Source organism: Carica papaya, chromosome 8 (genome assembly GCF_054855325.1).
Source record: "Carica papaya isolate Zhongbai chromosome 8, ASM5485532v1, whole genome shotgun sequence".
Classification (NCBI taxonomy): Eukaryota; Viridiplantae; Streptophyta; class Magnoliopsida; order Brassicales; family Caricaceae; genus Carica; species Carica papaya.
The window spans coordinates 10,415,861-10,437,475 of record NC_142316.1 but is presented as its reverse complement, the minus strand read 5'-3'; the positions used below and the strand labels follow the sequence as shown (position 1 = coordinate 10,437,475).

Here is a 21,615-nt window from a genome sequence, read left to right as displayed (position 1 = left end):
ACGTCGAACAACCCATCCGAAAAAAATAGGTGCAACACGAGGGCTTCCCAAGAGGTCACCCATTAGAGTACTACTCTCGCCCAAGCACACTTAACTGCGGAGTTCTGATGGGATCCGGGGCTTTAGTGATGGTATGATCGCACCTGTTTAATTTCGCGCTGCAAATACATACACTCCTGTTCCTTTCTTTCCCCTCCGATAATTTTTTTCCTTGTGCGTTCACACTTCACCTCTCATTCTCGTTCTAATATCGATTAAAATGCCCCTGCTTCTTGACTCACATTTGCGTATAAACCAGCAGACCCAAATTCCAGTCGCGCGTAACGTCGAACGACCCGTCTGAAAAAAAATTGGTGCGACACGAGGACTTCCAAAGAGGTCACCCATCCGAGTACTACTCTCGCCCAAGCACACTTAACTGCGGAGTTCTGATTGGATCCGGTGCATTAGTGCTGGCATGATTGCACTTGTTTAATTTCGCGCTGCAAATACATAAACTCATTCCCCTTTCGTCCCCCTCCCGTCATTTGTTTCCTTGTGTGTGCGCACTGTAGCTCCCGTTCTCGTTCTAATATCAAGTAAAATGCTACAGCGCCGTGACTCACATTTGCGAATAAACCTGAGGACCATAATTCAAGTCGCGCGTAACGTCGAAAGAATCATCTGCAAAAAAATGGGTACAACACGAGGACTTCCTAAGAAAATGGGTGAAATATAAGGACTTCGCAGGAGGTCACCCATCCTAGTGCTACTCTCGCCCAAGCACCCTTAACTTGCGGAGTTCTGATAGAATCCGTTGCATTGGTGCTGGTATGATTGCTCATGTTTCATTATGCGCTGCAAATACGTACACTTTTTCTCCCTCCATCCCCCCTCCCGTCATTTGTTTCCTTGTGCGTGCACTCTGCATCTCTCCTTCTCGTTCTAATATGGATTAAAATGCCCCTTTTTCTTGACTCACATTTGTGTATAAACCAGTGGATCCTAGTTCCAGTCGCGTGTAACGTCGAACGACCCGTCTGAAAAGAAAAATTAGTGCGACACGAGGACTTCCTAGGAGGTCACCCATCCGAGTACGACTCTCGCCCAAGCACACTTAACTGCGGAGTTCTGATGGGATCCGGTGCATTAGTGCTGGTATGATCGCACCTGTTTAATTTCGCGCTGCAAATACATAAACTACTTCTCCTTTCTTCCCCCTCCTGTCATTTGTTTCCTTGTGCGTGCGCACTGCACCTCTCGTTCTCGTTCAAATATCAAGTAAAATGCCACGGCGCCGTGACTCACATTTGCGAATAAATTTGCGGACCATAATTAAAGTCGCGCGTAACGTCGCACGGCACATCTGAAAAAAAGAAAATGGGTGCAACACGAGAACTTCCCATGAGGTAACCCATCATTGTACTACTTTCGTCAAAGCACACTTAATTGCGGAGTTCTGATGGGATCCGGTGCATTTGTGCTAGTGTGACCGCACCTGCTTAATTTCGTGCTGAAAATACATACACTCCTTCTTCCCTCCCCCCTCCCATCATTTGTTTCCTTGTGTGTTCACACTGCACCTCTCCTTCTCATTCTAATATCGATTAAAATGCCCATGATTCTTGACTCACATTTGCGTATAAACAAGCGGACCATAGTTCCAGTCGCGCGTAACGTCGAACGACCCATCTAAAAAAATTGTTGCGATACGAGGACTTCCCAAGAGGTCACCCATCCGAGTACTATTCTCTCCCAAGCACACTTACCTGCAGAGTTCTGATGGGATCCAGTGCATTAGTGCTGGTATGATGCCACTTGTTTAATTTTGCGCTTCAACTACATACACTCCTTCTCTTTTCTTCCTCGTCCCGTCATTTGTTTCCTTGTGCGTGCGCACTGCACCTCCCGTACTCGTTTCAATATCAAGTTAAATGCCACGGCGCCGTGACTCACATTTGCGAATAAACCTGCTGACCATAAATCAAGTCGCGCGTAACGTCGAAAAAATCATCTGCAAAAAGACGGGTGCAACACGAGGACCTCCCAAGAAAATGGGTGAAATATAAGGACTTCGCAGGAGGTCACCCATCCGAGTACTTTTCTCGCCCAAGCACCCTTAACTGCGGAATTCTGATAGAATCGGTTGCATTAGTGCTGGTAAGATCCCTCATGTTTCATTCTGCACTGCAAATACATACACTCTTTCTCCTTCCATCCCCCCTCCCGTGATTTATTTCCTTGTGCGTGTACTCTGCATCTCTCTTTCTCGTTCTAATGTCAAGTAATATGCCCCGGCACCGTGACTTACCTTTGCAAATGAACCAGCGGATTATAATTCCATTCGCGCGTAACGTCGAAAAACCCATCCAAAAAAAAATAGGTGCAACACGAGGGCTTCCCAGGTGGTCACCCATCCGAGTACTACCCTCGCCCAAGCACACTTAACTGCGGAGTTCTGATGAGATCTGGAGCTTTAGTGCTAGTATGATCGCACCTGTTTAATTTCGCGCTGCAAATACATACACTCCTTCGCCTTTCTTCCCCCTCCCGTCATTTGTTTCCTTGTGCGTTCACACTTCACCTCTCATTCTCGTTCTAATATCGATTAAAATGCCCCTGCTTCTTGACTCACATTTGCGTATAAACCAGCGGACCCTAGTTCCAGAAGCGCGTAACGTCGAACGACCCGTTTGAAAAAAAATTGGTGCGACACGAGGACTTCCAAGGAGGTCACCCATCCGAGTACTAATCTCGCCCAAGCACACTTAACTGCGGAGTTCTGATGGGATCCGGTGCATTAGTGCTGTTATGATCGCGCCTGCTTAATTTCGCGCTGCAAATACATAAACTCATTCTCCTTTCTTCCCCCTCCCGCCATTTGTTTCCTTGTGCGTGCGCACTGCACCTCCCGTGCTCGTTCTAATATCAAGTAAAATGCTACGGCGCCGTGACTCACATTTGCCAATAATCCTGAGGACCATAATTCAAGTCGCGCGTAACGTCGAAAGAATCATCTGCAAAAAAATGGGTGCAACACGAGGACTTCACAAGAAAATGGGTCAAATATAAGGACTTCGCAGGAGGTAACCCATGCTAGTACTACTCTCGCCCAAGCACCCTTACCTACGGAGTTCTGATAGAATCTGTTGCATTAGTGCTGGTATGATCGCACCTGTTTCATTTCGTGCTGAAAATACATACACTCCTTCTCCTTTCCTCCCCCTCCCATCAATTGTTTCCTTGTGCGTTCACACTGCACCTCTCCTTCTCGTTCTATTATTGATTAAAATGCCCCTGCTTCTTGACTCACATTTGCGTATAAACCAGCGGACCCTAGTTTCAGTCGCGCGTAACGTCGAACGACCCGTCTGAAAAAAAATTGGTGCGACACGAAGACTTCCCAGGAGGTCACCCATCCGAGTACTACTCTCGCCCAAGCACACTTAACTGCGGAGGTGCGATCATACCAGCACTAATGCACTGGAAGTCCTTGTGTTGCACTAATTTTTTTTCAGACGGATCGTTCTACGTTACGCGCGACTGGAACTAGGGTCCGCTGGTTTATACGCAAATGTGAGTCAAGAAGAAGGGGCATTTTAATCGATATTAGAACGAGAAGGAGAGGTGCAGTGTGAACGCACAAGGAAACAATTGATGGGAGGGGGAGGGAAGCAGAATGAGTGTAGGGCCACGCACACACACAAGCATTTTCACCTCCCGTCACCAACACCGGTGACTTATACACTCTCCTACACCTCTCGAGCTTGTTAGGCCACACACACACATATCACCTCCTCACGCCACCAACATCGGCTTACGTGCGACTAGAACTATGGTCCGCTTGTTTATACGCAAATGTGAGTCAAGAATCAGGGGCATTTTAATCGATATTAGAACGAGAAGGAGATGTGCAGTGTGAACGCACAAGGAAACAAATGATGGGAGGGGGGAGGGAAGAAGGAGTGTATGCATTTTCAGCACGAAATTAAACAAGTGCGGTCACACCAGCACAAATGCACCGGATCCCATCAGAACTCCGCAGTTAAGTGTGCTTTGGCGAAAGTAGTACAATGATGGGTTACCTCCTAGGAAGTTCTCGTGTTGCACCCATTTTCTTTTTTTCAGATGTGCCGTTCGACGTTACGCGCGACTTTAATTATGGTCCGCAGATTTATTCGCAAATGTGAGTCATGGCGCCGTGGAATTTTACTTGATATATGAATAAGAACGAGAGGTGCAGTGCGCACGCACAAGAAAACAAATGACGGGAGGGGGAAGAAAGGAGGAGTTTATGTATTTGCAACGCAATATTAAACAGGTGCGATCATACCAGCACTAATGCACCGGATCCCATTAAAACTTCGCAGTTAAGTGTGCTTGGGCGAGAGTAGTAATCAGATGGGTGACCTCCTGGGAAGTCCTCGTGTCGCACTAATTTTTTTTTTCAGACGGGTCGTTCGACGTTATGCGCGACTGGAACTAGGGTCCACTGGTTTATACGCAAATGTGAGTCAAGAAGCAAGGGCATTTTAATCGATATTAGAACTAGAAGGAGAGATGCAGAGTGCACGTACAAGGAAACAAATGACGGGAGGGGGGATGGAGGGAGAAAAAGTGTATGTATTTGCAGCGCAGAATGAAACATGAGCAATCAAACCAGCACCAATGCAACAGATTCTATCAGAACTCCGCAAGTTAAGGGTGCTTGGGCGAGAGTAGCACTAGGATGGGTGACCTCTTGCGAAGTCCTTATATTTCACCTATTTTCTTAGGAAGTCCTCGTGTTGCACCCATTTTTTTGCAGATGATTCTTTCGACGATAAGCGCGACTTGAATTATGGTCCTCAGGTTTATTCGCAAATGTGAGTCACGGAACCGTAGCATTTTACTTTATATTAGAACGAGCACGGGAGGTGCAGTGCGCACGCACAAGGAAACAAATGACGGGAGGGGGAAGAAAGGAGAAGGAGTTTATGTATTTGCAGCGTTGAATTAAACGGGTGCGATCATACTAGTACTAATGTACCGGATCCCATCAGAACTCCGCAGTTAAGTGTGCTTGGGCGAGAGTAGTACTCGGATGGGTGACCTCCTGGGAAGTCCTCGTGTCGCACCAATTTTTTTTCAGACGGGTCGTTCGACGTTACGCGCGACTGGAACTAGGGTCTGCTGGTTTATACGCAAATGTGATTCAAAAAGCAGGGGCATTTTAATCGATATTAGAACTAGAAGGAGAGATGCAGAGTGCACGCACAAGGAAACAAATGACGGGAGGGGGGATGGAGGGAGAAAAAGTGTATGTATTTGCAGCGCATAATGAAACATGAGCAATCATACCAGCACCAATGCAACGGATTCTATCAGAACTCCGCAAGTTAAGGGTGCTTGGGCGAGAGTAGTACTCGGATGGGCGACCTCTTGGGAAGTCCTCGTGTCGCACCAATTTTTTTTCAGACGGGTCGTTCGACATTACGCGCGACTGGAACTAGGATCCGCTGGTTTATCCGCAAATGTGAGTCAAGAAGCAGGGGCATTTTAATCGATATTAGAACGAGAAGGAGAGGTACAGTGTGAACGCACAAGGAAACAATTGATGGGAGGGGGAGGGAAAGAGAAGGAGTGTATGTATTTTGCGCACGAAATGAAGCAGGTGCGATCATACCAGCACTAATGCAACGGATTCTATCAGAACTCTGTAGGTAAGGGTGCTTGGGCGAGAGTAGTACTAGCATGGGTTACCTCCTATGAAGTCCTTATATTTCACCCATTTTCTTGTGAAGTCCTCGTGTTGCACCCATTTTTTTGCAGATGATTCTTTCGACGTTACGCGCGACTTGAATTATGGTCCTCAGGTTTATTCGCAAATGTGATTCACGGCGCTGTAGCATTTTACTTTATATTAGAACGAGAACGGGAGGTGCAGTGCGCACGCATAAGGAAACAAATGACGGGAGGGGGAAGAAAGGGGAATGAGTTTATGTATTTGCAGTGCGAAATTAAACAGGTGCGATCATACCAGCATTAATGCACCGGATCCCATCAGAACTCCGCAATGAAGTGTGCTTGGGCGAGATTAGTACTCGGATGGGTGACCTCCTGGGAAGTCCTCGTGTAGCACCAATTTTTTTTCAGACGGGTCGTTCAACGGTACGCGCGTCTGGAACTAGGGTCCGCTGGTTTATACGCAAATGTGAGTCAAGAAGTAGGGGCATTTTAATCGATATTAGAACGAGAATGAGAGGTGAAGTGTGAACGCCCAAGGAAACAAATGAGAAGGAGTGTATGAATTTGCAGCGCGAAATTAAACAGCTGCGATCATACCAGCACTAAAGCTCCGGATCCCATCAGAACTCCGCAGTTAAGTGTGCCTGGGCAAGAGTAGTACTCGGATGGGTGACTACTTGGGAAGCCCTCGTGTTGCACATATTTTTTTTCGGATGGGTTGTTCGACGTTACGCGCGAATGGAATTATAAACCGCTGGTTCATTTGCAAAGGTGAGTCACGGTGCCGGAGCATATTACTTGATATTAGAACAAGAAGGAGAGATACAAAGTGTATGCACAAGGAAACAAATGAAGGGAGGGGGGATGGAGGGAGAGAAAGTGTATGTATTTGCAGCGCAGAATGAAACATGAGCAATCATACCAGCACCAATGCAACGGGTTCTATCAGAACTCCGCAAGTTAAGGGTGTTTGGGCGAGAGTAGCACTAGGATGGGTGACCTCCTGCGAAGTCCTTATATTTCACCTATTTTCTTAGGAAGTCCTCGTGTTGCACCCATTTTTTTGCAGATGATTCTTTCGACGATACGCGCGACTTGAATTATGGTCCTCAGGTTTATTCGCAAATGTGAGTCACAGCATCGTAGCAATTTACTTGATATTAAAACGAGCACGGGAGGTGCAGTGCGCACGCACAAGGAAACAAATGATGGGAGGGGGAAGAAAGGAGAAGGAATTTATGTATTTGCAGCGCGAAATTATACGGTTGCTATCATACCAGCACTAATGCACCAGATCCCATCAAAACTCCGCAGTTAACTGTGCTTGGGCGAGAGTAGTACTCGGATGGGTGACCTCCTAGGAAGTCCTCGTATCGCAGCAATTTTTTTTCAGATATGTCGTTCGACCTTACGCGCGACTGGAACTAGGGTCCGCTGGTTTATACGCAAATGTGAGTCAAGAAGCAGGGGCAATTTAATTGAAATTAGAACGAGAAGAAGAGGTGTACCCATCTAAAAAAAAATTTTTGCGATACGAGGACTTCCCAAGAGGTCACCCATCCGAGTACTACTCTCGCCCAAGCACACTTAACTGCAGAGTTATGATGGGATCCAGTGCATTAGTGCTGGTATGATGCCACTTGTATAATTTTGCGCTTCAAATACATACGCTCCATCACTTTTCTTCCAACTCCCGTCATTTGTTTCCTTGTGCGTGCGCACTGCAGCTCCCGTACTCGTTCTAATATCAAGTAAAATGCCACGGTGCCGTGACTCACATTGGCAAAAAAACCTACGGACCATAAATCAAGTCGCGCGTAACGTCGTAAGAATCATCCGCAAAAAGATGGGTGCAACACGAGGACCTCCCAAGAAAATGGGTGAAATATAAGGACTTCGCAGGAGGTCACCCATCCGAGTACTTTTCTCACCCAAGCACCCTTAACTGCGGATTTCTGATAGAATCCGTTGCATTAGTACTGGTATGATTGCTCAAGTTTCATTCTGCACTGCAAATACATACACTTTTTCTCCCTCCATCCCCCCTCCCGTCATTTGTTTCCTTGTGCGTGCACTCTGCATCTCTCCTTCTCGTTCTAATATCGATTAAAATGCCCCTGCTTCTTGACTCACATTTGCGTATAAACCAGTGGACCCTAGTTCCAGTCGCGCGTAACGTCGAGTGACCCGTCTGAAAAAAAAAATTAGTCCGACACGAGGACTTCCCAGGAGGTCACCCATTCGAGTACTAATCTCGCCCAAGCACACTTCACTGCAGAGTTCTGATGGGATCTGGTGCATTAGTGCTGGTATGATCGCACCCGTTTAATTCAACGCTGCAAATACATAAACTCCTTCTCCTTTCTTCCCCCTCCCGTCATTTGTATCCTTGTGCGTGCACACTGCACCTCCCGTTCTCGTTCTAATATAAAGTAAAATGCTACAACGCCGTGACTCACATCTGCGAATAAACATGAGGACCATAATTCAAGTCGCGCGTAACGTCGAAAGAATCATCTGCAAAAAAATGGGTACAATACGAGGATTTCACAAGAAAATGGGTGAAATATAAGGACTTCGCAAGAGGTAACCCACGCTAGTACTACTCTCGCCCAAGCACCCTTACCTACAGAGTTCTGATAGAATCCGTTGCATTAGTGCTGGTATGATCACACCTGTTTCATTTCGCGCTGCAAATACATACACTCCTTCTCCTTTTTTCCCCCTCCCGCCATTTGTTTCCTTGTGCGTGCGCACTGCACCTCACGTTCTCGTTCAAATATCAAGTAAAATGCCACGACGCCGTGACTCACATTTGGGAATAAACCTGCGGACCATAAATCAAGTTACGTGTAACGTCGAAAGAATCATCTGCAAAAAGATGGGTGCAACACGAGGACCTCCCAAGAAAATGGGTGAAATATAAGAACTTCGCAGGAGGTCACCCATCCGAGTACTTTTCTCGCCCAAGCACCCTTAACTGCGGAGTTCTGATAGAATCCGTTGCATTAGTGCTGGTATAATCCCTCATGTTTCATTATGCACTGCAAATACATACACTCTTTCTCCTTCCATTCCCCCTCCCGTCATTTGTTTCCTTGTGCGTGCACTCTGCATCTCTCTTTCTCGTTTTAATATCAAGTAATATGCCCCGGCACCGTGACTCACCTTTGCAAATGAACCAGCGGTTTATACCATTCGCGCGTAACGTCGAACAACCCATCCGAAAAAAAATAAGTTCAACACGAGGGCTTCCCAAGTGGTCACCCATCCGAGTACTACTCTCGCCCAAGCACACTTAACTGCGGGGTTCTGATGGGATCCGGGGCATTAGTGCTGGTATGATCGCACCTGTTTAATTTCGCGCTGCAAATACATACACTCCTTCTCTTTTCTTCCCCCTCCCGTCATTTGTTTTCTTGTGCGTTCACACTTCACCTCTCATTCTCGTTCTAATATCGATTAAAATGCCCCTACTTCTTGACTCACATTTGCGTATAAACCAGCGGACCCTAGTTCCAGACGCGCGTAATGTCCAACGACCCGTCTGAAAAAAAATTGGTGCAACACGAGGACTTCCCAAGCGGTCACCCATCCGAGTACTAATCTCGCCCAAACACACTTAACTGCGGAGTTCTGATGGGATCCGGTGCAATAGTGCTGGTATGATCGCACCTGTTTAACTTTGCGCTGCAAATACATAAACTCATTCCCCTTTCTTCCCCCTCCCGTCATTTGTTTCCTTGTGCGTGCGAACTGCACCTCCTGTTCTCGTTCACATATCAAGTAAAATGCCACGGCGCCGTGACTCACATTTGCGAATAAACCTGAGGACCATAATTCAAGTCGCGCGTAACGTCGAAAGAATCATCTACAAAAAAATGAGTGCAACACGAGGACTTCACAAGAAAATGGGTGAAATATAAGGACTTCGCAGGAGGTAACCCATGCTTGTACTACTCTCGCCCAAGCACCCTTACCTACAGAGTTCTGATAGAATACGTTGCATTAGTGTTGGTATGATCGCACCTGTTTCATTTCGTGCTGAAAATACATACACTCCCTCTCCTTCCCTCCCCCTCCCATCGATTGTTTCCTTGTGCGTTCACACTACACCTCTTCTTCTCGTTCTAATGTCGATTAAAATGCCCCTGCTTCTCGACTCACATTTGCGTATAAACCAGCGGACCCTAGTTCCAGTCGCGCGTAAGGTCGAACGACCTATCTGAAAAAAAATTGTTGCGATACGAGGACTTCTCAGGAGGTCACCCATCCGACTACTACTCTCGCCCAAGCACAGTTAACTGCGGAGTTTTGATGGGATCCGGTGCATTAGTGCTGGTATGATAGCACCCGTATAATTTCGCGCTGCAAATACATAAATTCCTTCTCCTTTCTTCCTCCTCCCGTCATTTGTTTCCTTGTGCGTGCGCACTGCACCTCCCGTGCTCGTTCTAATATCAAGTAAAATGCTACGGTGCCGTGACTCACAGTTGCGAATAAACCTGAGGACCATAATTCAAGTCGTGCGTATCGTCGAAAGAATCATCTGCAAAAAAATGGGTGCAACACGAGGACTTCCTAAGAAAATGGGTGAAATATAAGGACTTCGCAGGAGGTCACCCATCCTAGTGCTACTCTCGCCCAAACACCCTTAACTTGCGGAGTTCTGATAGAACCCGTTGCATTTGTCCTGGTATGATTGCTCATGTTTCATTCTGCGCTGCAAATACATACACTTTCTCTCCCTCCATCCCCCATCCCTTCATTTGTTTCCTTGTGCATACACTCTGCATTTCTCCTTCTCGTTCTAATATCAAGTAATATGCCCCGGCACCGTGACTCACCTTTGCAAATGAACCAGCGGTTTATAATTCCATTCGCGCGTAACGTCGAACAACCCATCCGAAAAAAAATAGGTGCAACACGAGGGCTTCCCAAGTGGTCACCTATCAGAGTACTACCCTCGCCCAAGCACACTTAATTGCGGAGTTCTGATGGGATCCAGAGCTTTAGTGCTGGTATGATCGCACCTGTTTAATTTCGCAGTGCAATCACATACACTCCTTCCCCTTTCTTCCTCCTCTCGTCATTTGTTTCCTTGTGCGTTCACACTTCACCTCTCATTCTCGTTCTAATATCGATTAAAATGCCCCTGCTTCTTGACTCACATTTGCGTATAAACCAGCGGACCCTAGTTCCAGACGCGTGTAACGTCGAACGACCCGTCTGAAAAAAATTGGTGCGACACGAGGACTTCCCAAGAGGTCACCCATCCAAGTACTAATCTCACCCAAGCACACTTAACTGCGGAGTTCTGATTGGATCCGGTGCATTAGTGCTGGTATGATCGCAATTGTTTAATTTTGTGCTGCAAATACATAAACTCATTCCCCTTTCTTCCCCCTCCCGTCATTTGTTTCCCTTTGCGTGCGCACTGCACCTCCCGTTCTCCTTCTAATATCAAGTAAAATGATACTGTGCCGTGACTCACATTTGCAAATAAACCTGAGGACCATAATACAAGTCGCGCGTAACGTCGAAAGAATCATCTGCAAAATAATGGGTGTAACACGAAGACTTCACAAGAAAATGGGTCAAATATAAGGACTTCGCAGGAGGTAACCCATGCTAGTACTACTCTCGCCCAAGCACCCTTACCTACGGAGTTCTGATAGAATCCGTTGCATTAGTGCTGGTATCATCGCACCTGTTTCATTTCGCGCTGCAAATACATACACTCCTTCTCCTTTCTTCCCCCTCCCGTCATTTGTTTCCCTGTGCGTGCGCACTGCACCTCTCGTTCTCGTTCAAATATCAAGTAAAATGCCACGGCGCCGTGACTCACATTTGCGAATAAATCTGCGGACCATAATTAAAGTCGTGCGTAACGTCGAACGGCACATCTGAAAAAAAGAAAATGGGTGCAACACGAGAACTTCTCAGGAGGTAACCCATCATTGTACTACTTTCGCCAAAGCACACTTAACTGCAGAGTTCTGATGGGATCCGGTGCATTTGTGCTGGTGTGACCGCACCTGTTTAATTTCGTGCCGAAAATACATACACTCCTTCTTCCCTCTCCCCCTCCCATCATTTGTTTCCTTGTGCGTTCACACTGCACCTCTCCTTCTCGTTCTAATATCGATTAAAATGCCCCTGATCCTTGACTCACATTTGCGTATAAACCAGCGGACCATAGTTCCAGTCGCGCCTAACGTCGAACTACCCATCTGAAAAAAAATTGTTGCGATACGAGGACTTCCCAAGAGGTCACCAATCTGAGTACTACTCTCGCCCAAGCACACTTAACTGCAGAGTTCTGATGGGATCCAGTACAGTAGTGCTGGTATGATGCCACTTGTTTAATTTTGCGCTTCAAATACATACACTCATTCTCGTTTCTTCCTCATCCCGTCATTTATTTCCTTGTGCGCGTGCACTGCACCTCCCGTACTCGTTCTAATATCAAGTAAAATGCCACGGCGCCGTGACTCACATTTGCGAATAAATATGCGGACCATAAATCAAGTCGCGCGTAACATCGAAAGAATTATCTGCAAAAAGATGTGTGCAACACGAGGACCTCCCAAGAAAATGGGTGAAATATAAGGACTTCACAGGAGGTCACCCATCCGAGTACTTTTCTCGCCCAAGCACCCTTAACTGCGGAGTTCTGATAGAATCCGTTTCATTAGTGCTGGTATGATCCCTCATGTTTCATTCTGGACTGCAAATACATACACTCTTTCTCCTTCCATCCCCCCTTCCGTCATTTGTTTCCTTGTGCGTGCACTCTGCATCTCTCTTTCTCGTTCTAATATCAAGTAATATGCCCCGGCACCGTGACTCACCTTTGCAAATGAACCAACGGTTTATAATTCCATTCGCGCGAAACGTCGAACAACCCATCCGAAAAAAAATAGGTGCAACACGAGGGCTTCCCAAGTGGTCAACCATCCGAGTACTACTCTCGCCCAAGCACACTTAACTGCGGAGCTCTGATGGGATGCGGGGCTTTAGTGCTGGTATGATCGCACCTGTTTAATTTCGCGCTGTAAATACATACACTCCTCCTTTCTTCCCCCTCCCGTCATTTGTTTCCTTGTGCGTTCACACTTCACCTCTCATTCTCGTTCTAATATCGATTAAAATGCCCCTGCTTCTTGACTCACATTTGCGTATAAACCAGTGGACCCTAGTTCCAGACGTGCGTAACGTCGAACAACCCGTCTGAAAAAAAATTTTTGCGACACGAGGACTTCCCAGGAGGTCACCCATCTCAGTACTAATCTCGCCCAAGCACACTTCACTGCGGAGTTCTGATGGGATCCGGTGCATTAGTGCTGGTATGATCGCACTTGTTTAATTTTGCGCAGCAAATACATAAACTCATTTCCCTTTCTTCCCCCTCCCGTTATTTGTTTCCTTGTGCGTGCGCACTGCACCTCCCGTTCTCGTTCTAATATCAAGTAAAATGCTACAATACCGTGACTAACATTTGCGAATAAACTTGAGGACCATAATTCAAGTCGCGCGTAACGTCAAAAGAATCATCTGCAAAAAAATAGGTGCAACACGAGGACTTCACAAGAAAATGGGTGAAATATAAAGACTTCGTAGGAAGTAACCCATGCTAGTACTACTTTAGCCCAAGCACCCTTACCTACGGAGTTCTGATAGAATCCGTCGCATTAGTGCTGGTATGATCACACTTGTTTCATTTCGCACTGCAAAAACATACACTCCTTCTCCTTTCTTCCCCCTCCCGTCATTTGTTTCCTTGTGCGTGCGCACTGCACATCTCGTTCTCGTTCAAATATCAAGTAAAATGCCACGGCGCCGTGACTCACATTTGCGAATAAATCTGTGGACCATAATTAAAGTCGCGCGTAACGTCGAACGACACATCTGAAAAAAAAAAATGGGTGCAACACGAGAACTTCCCAGGACGTAACCCATCATTGTACTACTTTCGCCAAAGCACACTTAACTGCGAAGTTCTGATGGGATCCGATGCATTTGTGCTGGTGTGACCGCACCTATTTAATTTCGTGCTGAAAATACATACACTCCTTCTTCCCTCCCCCCTCCCATCATTTGTTTCCTTGTGCGTTCACACTGCACCTCTCCTTCTTGTTCTAATATCGATTAAAATGCCCCTGATTCTTGACTCACATTTGCGTATAAACCAGCGGACCATAGTTCCAGTCGCGCCTAACGTCGAACTACCCATCTGAAAAAAAATTGTTGCGATACGAGGACTTCCCAAGAGGTCACCAATCTGAGTACTACTCTCGCCCAAGCACACTTAACTGCAGAGTTCTGATGGGATCCAGTACAGTAGTGCTGGTATGATGCCACTTGTTTAATTTTGCGCTTCAAATACATTCACTCATTCTCGTTTCTTCCTCATCCCGTCATTTATTTCCTTGTGCGCGCGCACTGCACCTCCCGTACTCGTTCTAATATCAAGTAAAATACTACGGTGTCGTGACTCACATTTGCGAATAGACCTGATGACCATAATTCAAGTCGCGCGTAACGTCGAAAGAATCATCTGCAAAAAAATGGGTGCCACACGAGGACTTTACAAGAAAATGGGTGAAATATAAGGACTTCGCAGGAGGTAACCCATGCTAGTACTACTCTCACCCAAGCACCCTTACCTACGGAGTTATGATAGAATCCGCTGCATTAGTGCTGGTATGATCGCACCTGTTTAATTCTGCACTGCAAATACAAACACTCTCTCTCCTCCCATCCCCCCTCCCGTCATTTGTTTCCTTGTGCGTGCACTCTGCATCTCTCTTTCTCGTTCTAATATCAAGTAATATGCCCCGGCACCGTGACTCACATTTGCAAATAAAATAGCGGTTTATAATTCCATTCGCGTGTAATGTCGAACAACCCATCCGAATACTAATCTCGCCCAAGTACACTTCACTACGGAGTTCTGATGGGATCCGGTGCATTAATGCTGGTATGATCGCACCTGTTTAATTTTGCGCTGCAAATACATAAACTCATTCCCCTTTCTTCCCCCTCCCGTCATTTGTTTCGTTGTGCGTGCGCACTGCACCTCCCGTTCTCGTTCTAATATCAAGTAAAATGCTACAGCGCCGTGACTCACGTTTGCGAATAAACCTGAGGACCATAATTCAAGTTGCGCGTAACGTCGAAAGAATCATCTGCAAAAAAATGGGTGCAACACTTGGGCTTAACTGCGGAGTTCTGATAGAATCCGTTGCATTAGTGCTGGTATGATCCCTCATGTTTCATTCTGCACTGCAAATACATACACTCTTTCTCCTCCCATCCCCCCTCCCGTCATTTGTTTCCTTGTGCGAGCACTCTACATCTATCTTTCTCGTTCTAATAACAAGTAATACGCCCCGGCACCGTGACTCACCTTTGCAAATGAACCAGCGGATTATAATTCCATTCGCGCGTAACGTCGAACAACCTATCCGAAAAAAAATAGAAGCAACACTTGGGCTTCCCAGGTGGTCACCCATCCGAGTACTACCCTCGCCCAAGCACACTTAATTGCGGAGTTCTGATAGGATCTGGAGCTTTTGTGCTGGTATGATCGCACCTGTTTAATTTCGCGCTGCAAATACATACACTCCTTCTCCATTCTTCCCCCTCCCGTCATTTGTTTCCTTGTGCGTTCACACTTCACCTCTCATTATCGTTTTAATATCGATTAAAATGCCCTTGCTTCTTGACTCACAGCTGCGTATAAACCAGCGGACCCAAGTTCCAGACGCGCGTAACGTCGAACGACCCGTCTGAAAAAAAATTGGTGCGACAAGAGGACTTCCTAGGAGGTCACCCATCCGAGTACTAATCTCGCCCAAGCACACATAACTGCGGAGTTCTGATGGGATCCAGTGCATTAGTGCTGGTATGATCGCACCTGTTTAATTTCGCGCTGCAAATACATAAACTCATTTCCCTTTCTTCCCCCTCCCGCCATTTGTTTTCTTGTGCGTGCGCCTTGCACCTCCCGTGCTCGTTTTAATATCAAGTAAAATGCTACGGTGCCGTGACTCACATTTGCGAATAAACCTGAGGACCATAATTCAAGTCGCGCGTATCGTCGAAAGAATCATCTGCAAAAAAATGGGTGCAACACGAGGACTTCCTAAGAAAATGGGTGAAATATAAGGACTTCGCACCAGTTTAATTTCGCGCTGCAAATACATAAACTCCTTCTCCTTTCTTCCCCCTCCCGTCATTTATTTCCTTGTGCGTGCGCACTGCACCTCTCGTTCTCGTTCAAATATCAAGTAAAATGCCACGGCACCGTGACTCACATTTGCGAATAAATTTGCGGACCATAATTAAAGTCGCGCGTAACGTCGAACGGAACATCTGAAAAAAAGAAAATGGGTGCAACACGAGAACTTCCCAGGAGGTAACCCATCATTGTACTACTTTCGCCAAAGCACACTTAACTTCGGAGTTCTGATGGGATCCGGTGCATTTGTGCTGGTGTGACCGCACCTGTTTAATTTCGTGCTGAAAATACATACACTCCTTCTTCCCTCCCCCCCTCCCATCATTTGTTTCCTTGTGCGTTCACACTGCACCTCTCCTTCTCGTTCTAATATCGATAAAAATGCCCCTGATTTTTGACTCACATTTGCGTATAAACAAGCGGATCATAGTTCCAGTCGCGCGTAACGTCGAACGACCCATCTGAAAAAAAATTATTGCGATACGAGGACTTCCCAAGAGGTCACCCATCCGAGTACTACTCTCGCCCAAGCACACTTAACTGCAAAGTTCTGATGGGATCCAGTGCATTAGTGCTGGTATGATGCCACTTGTTTAATTTTGCGCTTCAAATACATACACTCCTTCTCTTTTCTTCCTCCTCCCGTCATTTGATTCCTTGTGCGTGCACACTGCACCTCCCGTACTCGTTATAATATCAAGTAAAATGCCGCGGCGCCGTGACTCACATTTGCGAATAAACCTGCGGACCATAAATCAAGTCGCGCGTAATGTCGAAAGAATCATCTGTAAAAAGATGGGTGCAACACGAGGACCTCCCAAGAAAATGGGTGAAATATAAGGACTTCGCAGGAGGTCACCCATCCGAGTACTTTTCTCGCCCAAGCACCCTTAATTGCATAGTTCTGATAGAATCCGTTGCATTAGTCCTGGTATGATCCCTCATGTTTCATTCTGCACTGCAAATACATACACTCTTTCTCCTTCCATCCCCCCTCCAGTCATTTGTTTCCTTGTGCGTGCACTCTGCATCTCTCTTTCTCGTTCTAATATCAAGTAATATGCCCCGGCATCGTGACTCACCTTTGCAAATGAACCAGCAGATTATAATTCCATTTGCGCGTAACGTCGAACAACCCATTCGAAAAAAAATAGGTGCAACACGAGGGCTTCCCAGGTGGTCACCCATCCGAGTACTACCATCGCCCAAGCACACTTAACTGCGAAGTTCTGATGGGATCTGGAACTTTAGTGCTGGTATGATCGCACCTGTTTAATTTCGCGCTGCAAATACATACACTCCTTCTCCTTTCTTCCCCCTCCCGTCATTTGTTTCCTTGTGCGTTCACATTTCACCTCTCATTCTCGTTCTAATATCGATTAAAATGCCCCTGCTTCTTGACTCACATTTGCGTATAAACCAGCGGACCCTAGTTCCAGACGCGCGTAACGTTGAACGACCCGTCTGAAAAATAATTGGTGCGACACGAGGACTTCCTAGAAGGTCGCCCATCCGAGTACTAATCTCGCCCAAGCACACTTCACGGCGGAGTTCTGATGGGATCCGGTGCATTAGTGCTGGTATGATCGCACCTGTTTAATTTTGCGCTGCAAATACATAAACTCATTCTCCTTTCTTCCCCCTCCCGTAATTTTTTTCCTTGTGCGTGCGCACTGCACCTCCCATTCTCGTTCTAATATCAAGTAAAATGCTACAGCGCCGTGACTCACATTTGCGAATAAACCTGCGGACCATAAATCCAGTCGCGCATAACGTCGAAAGAATCATCTGCAAAAAGACGGGTGCAACACAAGGACCTCCCAAGAAAATGGGTGAAATATAAGGACTTCGCAGGAGGTCACCCATTTGAGTACTTTTTTCGCCCAAGCACCCTTAACTGCGGAGTTCTGATAGAATCCTTTGCATTAGTGCTGGTATGATCCCTCATGTTTCATTCCGTACTGCAAATACATACATTCTTTCTCATTCCATCCCCCCTCCCGTCATTTGTTTTCTTGTGCGTGCACTTTGCATCTCTCTTTCTCGTTCTAATATCAAGTAATATGCCCCAGCACCGTGACTCACCTTTGCAAATGAACCAGCGGTTTATAATTCCATTCGCGCGTAACGTCTAACAACCCATCCGAAAAAAAATAGGTGCAACACGAGGGCTTCCCAGGTGGTCACCCATCCGAGTACTACACTCGCCCAAGCACACTTAACTGCGGAGTTCTGATGGGATCCGGAGCTTTAGTGCTAGTATGATCGCACCTGTTTAATTTTCTGTTGTAAATACATACACTCCTTCTCCTTTCTTCCCCCTCTCGTCATTTGTTTCCTTGTGCGTTCACACTTCACCTCTCATTCTCGTTCTAATAGCGATTAAAATGTCCCTGCTTCTTAACTCACATTTGCGTATAAACCAGCGGACCCTAGTTCCAGACGAGCGTAACGTCGAACGACCCGTCTGAAAAAAATATTGGTGCGACACGACGACTTCCCATGAGGTCACCCATCCGAGTACTAATCTCGCCCAAGCACACTTAACTGCGGAGTTCTGATGGGATCCGGTGCATTAGTGTTGGTATCATCGCACCGGTTTAATTTCGCGCTGCAAATACATAAACTCCTTCTCCTTTCTTCCCCCTCCCGTCATTTGTTTCCTTGTGCGTGCGCACTGCACCTCTCGTTCTCGTTTAAATATCAAGTAAAATGCCACAGCGCCGTGACTCACATTTGCGATTAAATTTGTGGACCATAATTAAAGTCGCACGTAACGTCGAACGGCAAATCTGAAAAAAAGAAAATTGGTGCAACACGAGGACTTCACGAGAAAATGGGTGAAATATAAGGACTTCGCAGGAGGTAACCCATGCTAGTACTACTCTCGCCCAAGCACCCTTACCTACGGAGTTTTGATAGAATCCGTTGCATTAGTGCTGGTATGATCGCACCTGTTTCATTTCGTGCTGAAAATACATACACTCCTTCTCCTTCCCTCCCCCTCCCATCAATTGTTTCCTTGTGCGTTCACACTGCCCTCTCCTTCTCGTTCTAATATCGATTAAAATGACCCTGCTTCTTGACTCACATTTGCGTATAAACCAGCGGACCCCAGTTCCAGTCGCGCGTAACGAACGACCCGTCTGAAAAAAAATTAGTGCGACACGAAGACTTCCCAGGAGGTCACCCATGCGAGTACTACTCTCCCCCAAGCACACTTAACTGCAGAGTTCTGATGAGATCCAGTGCATTAGTGCTGGTATGATCGCACTCGTTTAATTCCGCGCTGCAAATACATAAACGCCTTCCCCTTTCTTCCCCCACCCGTCATTTGTTTCCTTGTGCGTGCGCACTGCACCTCCTGTGCTCGTTCTAATATCAAGTAAAATGCTACAGTGCCGTGACTCACATTTGCGAATAAACCTGACGACCATAATTCAAGTCGCGCGTATCGTCGAAAGAATCATCTGCAAAAAAATGGGTGCAACACGAGGACTTCCTAAGAAAATTGCTGAAATATAAGGACTTTGCAGGAGGTCACCCATCCTAGTGCTACTCTCACCCAAGCACCCTTAACTTGCGGAGTTCGGATAGAATCCGTCGCATTGGTGCTGGTATGATTGCTCATGTTTCATTCTGCGCTGCAAATACATACACTTTTTCTCCCTCCATCCCCCCTCCCGTCATTTATTTCCTTGTGCGTGCACTCTGCATCTCTCCTTCTCGTTCTAATATCGATTAAAATGCTCCTGCTTCTTGACTCACATTTGCGTATGAACCAGGGGACCCTAGTTCCAGTCGCGCGTAACGTCGAACGACCCGTCTAAAAAAAAAATTGGTGCGACACGAGGACTTCCCAGGAGGTCACCCATCCGAGCACTACTCTCGGCCAAGCACACTTAATTGCGGAGTTCTGATGGGATCCGGTGCATTAGTGCTGGTATGATGCCACTTGTTTAATATTGCGCTTCAAATACATACACTCATTCTCTTTTCTTCCTCATCCGTCATTTGTTTCGTTGTGCGTGCGCACTGCACCTCCCGTACTCGTTCTATTATCAAGTAAAATGCCACGACGCCGTGACTCACATTTGCGAATAAACCTGCGGACCATAAATCATGTCGCGCGTAACGTCGAAAGAATCATCTGTAAAAAGAAGGGTGCAACACGAGGACCTCCCAAGAAAATGGGTGAAATATAAGGACTTCGCAGGAGGTCACCCATCCGAGTACTTTTCTCGCCCAAGCACCCTTAACTTGCAGAGTTCTGATAGAATCCGTTGCATTGGTGCTGGTATGATTGCTCATGTTTCATTCTGCGCTGCAAATACATACACTTTTTATCCCTCCATCCCCCCCTCCCGTCATTTGTTTCCTTGTGCGTGCACTCTGCATCTCTCCTTCTCGTTCTAATATCGATTAAAATGCCCCTGCTTCTTGACTCACATTTGCGTATAAACCAGTGGATCCTAGTTCCAGTCGCGCGTAACGTCGAACGACCCGTCTGAAAAAAAAAATTAGTGCGACACAAGGACTTCCCAGGAGGTCACACATCCGAGTACTACTCTCGCCCAAGCACACTTAACTGCGGAGTTCTGATGGGATCCGGTGCATTAGTGCTGGTATGATCGCACCCGTTTAATTCAGCGCTACAAATACATAAACTCCTTCTCCTTTCTTCCCCCTCACGTCATTTGTTTCCTTGTGCGTGCGCACTGCACCTCCCGTTCTCGTTCAAATATCAAGTAAAATGCCACGGCGCCGTGACTCACATTTGCGAATAAATCTGCGGACTATAATTAAAATCGCGCGTAACGTCGAACGGCACATCTGAAAAAAAGAAAATGGGTGCAACACGAGAACTTCCCAGGAGGTAACCCATCATTGTACTACTTTCGCCAAAGCACACTTAACTGCGGAGTTCTGATGGGATCCGGTGCATTTGTGCTGGTGTGACCGCACCTGTTTAATTTCGTGCTGAAAATACATACACTCCTTCTTCCCTCCCCCCCACCCATCATTTGTTTCCTTGTGCGTTCACACCGCACCTCTCCTTCTCGTTCTAATATCGATTAAAATGCCCCTGATTCTTGACTCACATTTGCGTATAAACCAGCGGACCATAGTTCCAGTCGCGCGTAATGTCGAACAACCCATCTAAAAAAAAATTGTTGCGATACGAGGATTTCCCAAGAGGTCACCCATCCGAGTACTACTCTCGCCCAAGCACACTTAGCTGGAGAGTTCTGATGGGATCCAGTGCATCAGTGCTGGTATGATGCCACTTGTTTAATTTTGCGCTTCAAATACTTACACTCCTTCTCTTTTCTTCCTCCTCCCGTCATTTGTTTCCTTGTGCGTGCGCACTGCACCTCCCGTACTCGTTCTAATATCAAGTAAAATGCCACGGCATTGTGACCCACATTTGCGAATAAACCTGCGGACCATAAATCAAGTCGCGCGTAACGTCGAAGGAATCATATGCAAATAGACGGGTGCAACATGAGGACCTGCCAAGAAAATTAGTGAAATATAAGGACTTCGCAGGAGGTCACCGATCCGAGTACTTTTTTCGCCCAAGCACCCTTAACTGTGGAGTTCTGATAGAATCCGTTGCATTAGTGCTGGTATGATCCCTCATGTTTCATTCTGCACTGCAA

General features: G+C 46.5%; 7 non-coding genes and 31 pseudogenes across 7 annotated transcripts; 7 read left to right on the top strand and 31 right to left on the bottom strand.

Moving 5' to 3' along the window:
* Positions 1–26: 26 nt before the first annotated feature.
* Positions 27–145, bottom strand: LOC148241365 (5S ribosomal RNA). Its single transcript, XR_015815334.1, has one exon. It is a non-coding gene; the product is annotated as a 5S ribosomal RNA (ribosomal RNA).
* Positions 146–350: 205 nt separating this feature from the next.
* Positions 351–469, bottom strand: LOC148241364 (5S ribosomal RNA; annotated as a pseudogene).
* A 563-nt stretch (positions 470–1,032) lies between these two features.
* On the bottom strand, positions 1,033–1,151 carry LOC148241363 (5S ribosomal RNA). The gene has a single exon (XR_015815546.1). It is a non-coding gene; the product is annotated as a 5S ribosomal RNA (ribosomal RNA).
* Positions 1,152–1,360: 209 nt separating this feature from the next.
* Positions 1,361–1,479, bottom strand: LOC148241362 (5S ribosomal RNA; annotated as a pseudogene).
* A 201-nt stretch (positions 1,480–1,680) lies between these two features.
* Positions 1,681–1,798, bottom strand: LOC148241361 (5S ribosomal RNA; annotated as a pseudogene).
* A 561-nt stretch (positions 1,799–2,359) lies between these two features.
* Positions 2,360–2,478, bottom strand: LOC148241360 (5S ribosomal RNA). The gene has a single exon (XR_015814963.1). It is a non-coding gene; the product is annotated as a 5S ribosomal RNA (ribosomal RNA).
* Positions 2,479–2,683: 205 nt separating this feature from the next.
* On the bottom strand, positions 2,684–2,802 carry LOC148241359 (5S ribosomal RNA; annotated as a pseudogene).
* A 1,171-nt stretch (positions 2,803–3,973) lies between these two features.
* Positions 3,974–4,092, top strand: LOC148241358 (5S ribosomal RNA; annotated as a pseudogene).
* A 206-nt stretch (positions 4,093–4,298) lies between these two features.
* On the top strand, positions 4,299–4,417 carry LOC148241357 (5S ribosomal RNA; annotated as a pseudogene).
* Positions 4,418–4,980: 563 nt separating this feature from the next.
* Positions 4,981–5,099, top strand: LOC148241356 (5S ribosomal RNA). Its single transcript, XR_015815456.1, has one exon. It is a non-coding gene; the product is annotated as a 5S ribosomal RNA (ribosomal RNA).
* A 206-nt stretch (positions 5,100–5,305) lies between these two features.
* On the top strand, positions 5,306–5,425 carry LOC148241355 (5S ribosomal RNA; annotated as a pseudogene).
* A 559-nt stretch (positions 5,426–5,984) lies between these two features.
* LOC148241354 (5S ribosomal RNA) lies at positions 5,985–6,103 on the top strand (annotated as a pseudogene).
* Positions 6,104–6,289: 186 nt separating this feature from the next.
* On the top strand, positions 6,290–6,408 carry LOC148241353 (5S ribosomal RNA; annotated as a pseudogene).
* A 561-nt stretch (positions 6,409–6,969) lies between these two features.
* Positions 6,970–7,088, top strand: LOC148241352 (5S ribosomal RNA; annotated as a pseudogene).
* A 141-nt stretch (positions 7,089–7,229) lies between these two features.
* LOC148241351 (5S ribosomal RNA) lies at positions 7,230–7,347 on the bottom strand (annotated as a pseudogene).
* Positions 7,348–7,910: 563 nt separating this feature from the next.
* LOC148241350 (5S ribosomal RNA) lies at positions 7,911–8,029 on the bottom strand (annotated as a pseudogene).
* Positions 8,030–8,940: 911 nt separating this feature from the next.
* LOC148241349 (5S ribosomal RNA) lies at positions 8,941–9,059 on the bottom strand (annotated as a pseudogene).
* Positions 9,060–9,264: 205 nt separating this feature from the next.
* On the bottom strand, positions 9,265–9,383 carry LOC148241348 (5S ribosomal RNA). The gene has a single exon (XR_015814917.1). It is a non-coding gene; the product is annotated as a 5S ribosomal RNA (ribosomal RNA).
* A 559-nt stretch (positions 9,384–9,942) lies between these two features.
* Positions 9,943–10,061, bottom strand: LOC148241347 (5S ribosomal RNA; annotated as a pseudogene).
* Positions 10,062–10,622: 561 nt separating this feature from the next.
* On the bottom strand, positions 10,623–10,741 carry LOC148241346 (5S ribosomal RNA; annotated as a pseudogene).
* Positions 10,742–10,945: 204 nt separating this feature from the next.
* LOC148241345 (5S ribosomal RNA) lies at positions 10,946–11,064 on the bottom strand (annotated as a pseudogene).
* A 563-nt stretch (positions 11,065–11,627) lies between these two features.
* On the bottom strand, positions 11,628–11,746 carry LOC148241344 (5S ribosomal RNA; annotated as a pseudogene).
* An 883-nt stretch (positions 11,747–12,629) lies between these two features.
* LOC148241343 (5S ribosomal RNA) lies at positions 12,630–12,748 on the bottom strand (annotated as a pseudogene).
* A 202-nt stretch (positions 12,749–12,950) lies between these two features.
* Positions 12,951–13,069, bottom strand: LOC148241342 (5S ribosomal RNA). The gene has a single exon (XR_015815519.1). It is a non-coding gene; the product is annotated as a 5S ribosomal RNA (ribosomal RNA).
* Positions 13,070–13,631: 562 nt separating this feature from the next.
* On the bottom strand, positions 13,632–13,750 carry LOC148241341 (5S ribosomal RNA; annotated as a pseudogene).
* Positions 13,751–15,187: 1,437 nt separating this feature from the next.
* Positions 15,188–15,306, bottom strand: LOC148241340 (5S ribosomal RNA; annotated as a pseudogene).
* A 205-nt stretch (positions 15,307–15,511) lies between these two features.
* LOC148241339 (5S ribosomal RNA) lies at positions 15,512–15,630 on the bottom strand (annotated as a pseudogene).
* A 471-nt stretch (positions 15,631–16,101) lies between these two features.
* LOC148241338 (5S ribosomal RNA) lies at positions 16,102–16,220 on the bottom strand (annotated as a pseudogene).
* A 204-nt stretch (positions 16,221–16,424) lies between these two features.
* On the bottom strand, positions 16,425–16,542 carry LOC148241337 (5S ribosomal RNA; annotated as a pseudogene).
* Positions 16,543–17,103: 561 nt separating this feature from the next.
* Positions 17,104–17,222, bottom strand: LOC148241336 (5S ribosomal RNA; annotated as a pseudogene).
* A 205-nt stretch (positions 17,223–17,427) lies between these two features.
* LOC148241335 (5S ribosomal RNA) lies at positions 17,428–17,546 on the bottom strand (annotated as a pseudogene).
* A 560-nt stretch (positions 17,547–18,106) lies between these two features.
* LOC148241334 (5S ribosomal RNA) lies at positions 18,107–18,225 on the bottom strand. Its single transcript, XR_015814346.1, has one exon. It is a non-coding gene; the product is annotated as a 5S ribosomal RNA (ribosomal RNA).
* A 206-nt stretch (positions 18,226–18,431) lies between these two features.
* Positions 18,432–18,550, bottom strand: LOC148241333 (5S ribosomal RNA; annotated as a pseudogene).
* A 559-nt stretch (positions 18,551–19,109) lies between these two features.
* LOC148241332 (5S ribosomal RNA) lies at positions 19,110–19,228 on the bottom strand (annotated as a pseudogene).
* A 562-nt stretch (positions 19,229–19,790) lies between these two features.
* LOC148241331 (5S ribosomal RNA) lies at positions 19,791–19,909 on the bottom strand (annotated as a pseudogene).
* A 563-nt stretch (positions 19,910–20,472) lies between these two features.
* LOC148241330 (5S ribosomal RNA) lies at positions 20,473–20,591 on the bottom strand (annotated as a pseudogene).
* A 209-nt stretch (positions 20,592–20,800) lies between these two features.
* LOC148241329 (5S ribosomal RNA) lies at positions 20,801–20,919 on the bottom strand (annotated as a pseudogene).
* A 204-nt stretch (positions 20,920–21,123) lies between these two features.
* On the bottom strand, positions 21,124–21,241 carry LOC148241328 (5S ribosomal RNA; annotated as a pseudogene).
* Positions 21,242–21,615: the final 374 nt, after the last annotated feature.